The following is a 6,000-nucleotide window of genomic DNA, read 5'->3' as shown; positions in this document are numbered from 1 at the left end:
CTACAACCCACAGCTCCAGAGAAGATAGCTAACGAGAAGAACCGTAAGAGGGACACATGGATCACCCTGGGAAGGGGAAATAAATGAGATATTCATGAGTAAACTGGGAGTGAGGGGGGCAATGGAAGGTAGGGATGGGGGATGAGAACATAAGGGAACAGGATTGTCAAGCTGGAACAGGGATGGAGTGGGAAAGCAAGGAAAGAGATATCATGATAGAGGGAGACATCATGGGGATAGGGAGAAACAGGGTGCTGGGGAATTCCCCAGGAATCCGTAAGGATGACCCTAACTTAGACTATTGGCAATAGTGGAAAGGGTGCCTGAACTGGCCTACTCCAGTAATCAGATTGGTGAATACCCTAGCTGTCATTATATTCATATAATTTAAAAATAAAGTGGTTTATATTTTTGTTTTGAATGACAGTTTATAGCTAATATGTTGAAAATTGTTGATGTCTAATTAATTGACTCTAATTAATTAAAATACACCATATACTTTTTCTTTCCAAATAGATTCCACATTCTATGGCAGTTTTGTTGTGTATAGCAAAATTGGGCAGAAAGGGAAGTTCCAGCCTCTACTCTACTAGGCAGGATAGCCTCTTCTCCAAGAGGAATATGTCCCTTAAAACTGATAAACTTGCCCGCTACAGCAGCCACAGTCTCCATCAGGCTCTGTGCAGTGCATGCCTCATGCTTTGGACATATGTATGATGACAGATACCTGCCACTAAGGGACACAGAAAGACTCATGCCTGAAACTCCTCTGCTCTGTTCAACTCGTGACCCAAGATCCTGCCAGCTACTGGTTGTTTTATATCTCCATAGCTTCTCTTCCCTCCCTCCTTCCCTCCTTCCCTTCCCTTCCTTCCTTCCTCCCTCCCTCCCTCCCTCCCTCTCTCCCCTTCTTCCTTCCTTCCCTCCTTCCCTCCCTCCCTTCCTCCTTCGTTCATTAATTCCTCCCTCCCTCCCTTCTCCCTCCCTCCTTCCCTCCCTCCCTCCCTCCCTCCCTCCTTCCCTCCCTCTTTCCTTCCTTCCTTCCTTCCTTCCTTCCTTCCTTCCTTCCTTCCTTCCTTCCTTCCTTCCTTTTTATTTCAGACAGGATATGATATCATAGACCAGGTTGGCCTAGAATTCACTATGTAGCCCAGGCTGCTTAAGAAAATGTCAGATACACAAAATTGATGTGAGAATGGTCTTCTCATGAGAGGGGTCACCTCTTTTCAAAAATTTTAACATTCAGAGGATCTTTAGTGATGTCCCCTCTTTCAGTTCTGATGTTAACTACATCTGCCATGTCTCTTAATGAGTCTGAGTAGAACTCACCAATTTTGTTGATCATTTCAGAGAAGCATCTTTTCACTCCATTGGCTCCATTTTCTCTTTTCATTTCCTGTTTGTGATGTCACTCTCCTCTGCTCTAGAATTTACTTGTTTGATTGTTTTCTGGTTTTCCACGTAGGAATTGAACCCAGGGCCTCATGCGTGCCAGCCAAGTGTTCTACCACTGATCTACTTCCTCGCCCCTTCTGCTCTGATGCTGAGTACTCCTTTGCTGTGGCCTGCTTTGTGTTTAGTTAGCTCTCCTTTGTCCAGGTCTTAAGATGGAAACATAGACAGTTGGTTTTAGATTTTTTTCTAACATATTCATTCAGTGCCATAAACTCCCACCTAATTGTAGCATTTTTTTATTAGTTCTAAGTATTTTTAAATTTGTTATTTCTTCACCCATCTGTGATATTTAGAAATGCCATGTTTAATCATTAAGCATTTTGGTGCTTACTAATCATTTCTGTCACCGGTTTCTAGCTTGTGTTGATCTGAGAGTATCAGCTGTATGATTCTCCTCTCTTTAAACTTGCCAGCTGCGTGTCCTGGTCTAGAATGTGCTGTTTGGTGACAATTTCATGTGGGTTGTGGAAGAATGTGGACTCTGCTGTTGGATGAGGGGTAATGGGTGTCAGTTATTGACAGCTGATGAGTGCTCTTGAGTTTAACTGTCTTAGCAGATTCTCTACCTACTGGAGTTGAATTCTCTGACTATCATAATATATTCATTTGGGCCTCACTTTTGAAAACTCAGATTTGCTCACATATATTGATGTTCTGTTGTTAACCACACACACAACAGAGATTGTTGTGTACTTTTGAATAATTACCCTGGTAGTTGGGATTCTGAAACGACCTCTTTACCTCTAAGAATCTCCCTTGCTTTGCAGTCTACTGCCTGAAGTTAACATTGCTGTTCAGTGTTCTCAAGGTTGGCATCAGCATGTCTGTCTTCTCCGTCACTCTTCTTGTCTTCGGTAGGGGTCTGCACATTGAAAGTAGATGTCTTATAGACACCGTGTAGTTGGGTTGGTTGTTTTCTTTCTGAGTCTGTCTGTCAACTGTGTATTCGAATGATCATCAGTGTGCTTAGATAACACACTGTCCACTGTAAGGGTTACTGTCTCTGTTGTTGCTCTGGTTTTCCATTACTTTTCTGTAGTTTTTATACTTCTTGTGGTTTTAATTGAACATTTTTTATTCTATTTTCCTTCCTTTCTTAGGTATCAATGATACATTTATACCTGGGGTTTGTAATAGACATTAGCAACTTATATAACTCCACGATCTTTCTGCCTACTTTTCAGCTTTATTGGGGCATGGCTGATAAAATTAAATTATTCAAGATGTACAACATGATGTTTTGATATATGTATATATGTGAAATGGGTGCTGCAACTAAGCTAATTAGCACATCACATTATCACCTCAACTAGTTATCTGGGTGTGTGTAATTTGAATATTTAATATCTACTTTCTTTTTAAAATAATTATTAAAGTTCTTATACAATATATTTTGATCATGTTCTTCCCTTGTCCCAAACCCTCCCAGATCCATCCCACCTCCCTACCATCTACCCCCTTCCATCTTTCAGAGTCCCCATTGAAAAGTCAGGTGTTTCTAATGGGCCTGCCTTTATATGTGACTTGGTCTGTTTCCATGCTTTTAATGTCTTTTCTTTGTTCTGTACATTTATTGTTCTGACTATTAGTGTCATGGAGAGTTTATTTTCTACTCCTGTCTATTTGGTATTCTGTATGCTTCTTGTGCCTTGATAGGCATCTTTTCTTTTTTAGATTGGGAAAATTTTCTTCTATGATTTTGTTTAAAAAGTATTTTCTGTGTCTTTGTGTAGGTAGAGTTTTCCTGCCTGGCCCACAGTCAGGGCAAATCTCTCTCACCTGCCAGTCCCACAGCCGTCAGACCCGACCAAGTAAACACAGAGACTTGTATTGGTTTCAAACTGTATGGCCATGGCAGGCTTCTTGCTAACTGTTCTTTCAGCTTAAATTAATCCATTTTTATAAATCTATACCTTGCCACATGGCTCGTGGCTTACCGGCATCTTCACATGCTGTTTCTCATCGTGGCGGCTGGCAGTGTCTCTCTGACTCAGCCTTCCACTTCCCAGCTTTATTCTCCTCCTTGTCCCGCCTACACTTCCTGCCTAGCCAATGGCCAATCAGTGTTTTAATTATTGACTAATCAGCAACACATTTGACATACAGAACATCCCACAGCACTTCCCCCCTTTTTTTAAAAAAAAAAAAAAAAAAGGAAGGTTTTAACCTTAACAAAGTAAAATTACATATAATTTGGGAATTTGGGCGTAGCTTCTCTTACTACTTCCTGCTGGAGGGGGGCGCTGTATCTTATGGGGATACAAAGAAAATTTTAGGATCATGGAAAAGTCCATGAGGCTGTATCGTCTGAGCCAGATGCCTTCAAACCGTTCTGGATGTTGGATCATCTAGGCCATGGTGTCATCGGAGACCTTTCAGGGGGTCTTGGCTGGTCAAACCTGATGTATCTTAATCTGGAACAAATCCATAGCTTCTGGCTTTCTGTGGGAACAAAAGCAGAGTCTCCTTTCCAAAGTAACATATCCTTATATTCAAATTTTGAAGTCAAGATACCTTTAAAATATACATTTTGGCATAACTCAACAGCTTTTACAATGAAATGTTTTTCTGCAGTTAAAAATCCCAAAGACAACACAATGCAGATTCTCTGTGTAATATCCATTTTTACGTGGCTTATTTTTTATACTACCTTTACTGTCTCTTTAAAGACTTTATTTTTTAAAACTATGTATTTGTTTTCTATAACTCTATATATCACCTTTTTTGTCTCTTTCAAGCCTACGTATCTTTTACACACATTGTAAACTATTACATCTGAATCTGTCTTATTGTGAATCTATTGCCTTAAACTGCAGCAGCTGTGGCTGCTGGATCCACCCACCTCAGCTTCCCAACATGGCCATTGTTTACCGCCAGCTCTGGGAGCTATTGGGGGTCTATGCTTTTAGCCAAGCAGCGTGTAGCCCAGAAACCTCCCCTTTTGCTCTGCACCAGCAAAGGCTAAATCCACTATGCAGCTCAAAGTGCCACTTGCAAAGGCCTCATTCCCGCCATAGGCAGGTCGAGCACGCACGCTAGGAACCCACCAGTAGCTCAAACCAGCAGCTGCCACTCATTTGAGAGAGACAATGAGGAACTGTTTTTAGCTCCGTTTTAGAATCTTTTCTCAGGTTTTAGGTGGAAACTCTTGCCACCACGTTGGACGCCATTTGTAGGTAGAGTTTTCCTGCCTGGCCCACAGTCAGGGCAAATCTCTCTCACCCGCCAGTCCCACAGCCGTCAGACCCGACCAAGTAAACACAGAGACTTGTATTGGTTTCAAACTGTATGGCCATGGCAGGCTTCTTGCTAACTGTTCTTTCAGCTTAAATTAATCCATTTTTATAAATCTATACCTTGCCACATGGCTCGTGGCTTACCGGCATCTTCACATGCTGTTTCTCATCGTGGCGGCTGGCAGTGTCTCTCTGACTCAGAAACCTGAGTTTCCTTTCCTTCCTATATACTTATTATTTATAGGTTTGGTCTTTTCATAATGTCCTAAATTACCTGTTTGTTTTGTGCCTGGATTTTAAAAAAAACATTTATCGTTTTCTTTGACTGGGGTATCTATTTTTTCTATCTTGTCTTCGCTTCCTGAGATTCTTTCTTCCATTTCCTTTAATCTATTGATAGTGCTTACTTCTGGGGTTTTATTTGACATTCTAAATCCTAAGTTTTTTTTATTTCCGGTTTTATTTGAGGGTTTTTTTGGGGGTGGGGGTTGGTTTTTTGAGCCAAGGTTTCTCTCTGTATAGCCCTGACTGCCTTGGAACTCACTTTGTAAACCAGGCTGGCTTCGAACTTACAGAGACCCATCTGCCTCTGCCTCCCAAGAGCTGGGATTAAAGGCATGCACCACCACCACCCAGCCAGTTTGGGTTTTCTTTAATGATTCTATTCCTTTGTTAAATTCTACTTTCACATGTTGAATTGTTTTCATATTTCATTCAACTGTTTGTTTTTTCACAGACTTCATTAAGGGATTTATTCACATCCTCTTTAAGGCCCTTGAACATATTCATAATTTCTATTTTGAAGCCCTTGTCTTGTGCTTCAGATAAATTGCTTTTCTCAGGGCCTATTGCAATAGATGACTTGAAGCATGATCCTAACTAGTGCTATCAATAAAAACCAGGAGTCAAATATCGGGGTAATAACCTGAAAGATCAGAGAAGCAAAGGAGCAGCCACTAGTGACTTCTTACCTCTCCAGATCCTCAGATGGAAGGAGGCCTGAAATCCTGTCTCCACCTGCCTTATATTCCTGGCTCCACCTCCCAATTGTGCTGGGATTAAAGGTGTGAGCTTCCCAAGTGCTGGGATCAAAGGCATGAGCCTCCCAAGTGCTGGGATTAAAGGTATGAGCCACCACTGCCTGGCCTCTATGGTTAACTAGGGGCTAGCTCCTCCCTCTGGTCTCCAGGCAAGCTTTATCTGTCAGAACACAAAATATCATACAACAGTGACCGGTTTCTGGAGGAGGCATATTGTCTTAGTTGTTCATGTTTGTGTTTGTTGATTTTCCATTTGTTCAGCTTTTTTA

The sequence above is a fragment of the Peromyscus californicus genome, unplaced genomic scaffold (genome assembly GCF_007827085.1).
Source record: "Peromyscus californicus insignis strain IS unplaced genomic scaffold, ASM782708v3 Scaffold_4__1_contigs__length_199733344, whole genome shotgun sequence".
Taxonomy (NCBI): domain Eukaryota; kingdom Metazoa; phylum Chordata; class Mammalia; order Rodentia; family Cricetidae; genus Peromyscus; species Peromyscus californicus.
This window is presented reverse-complemented; position numbering follows the sequence as displayed.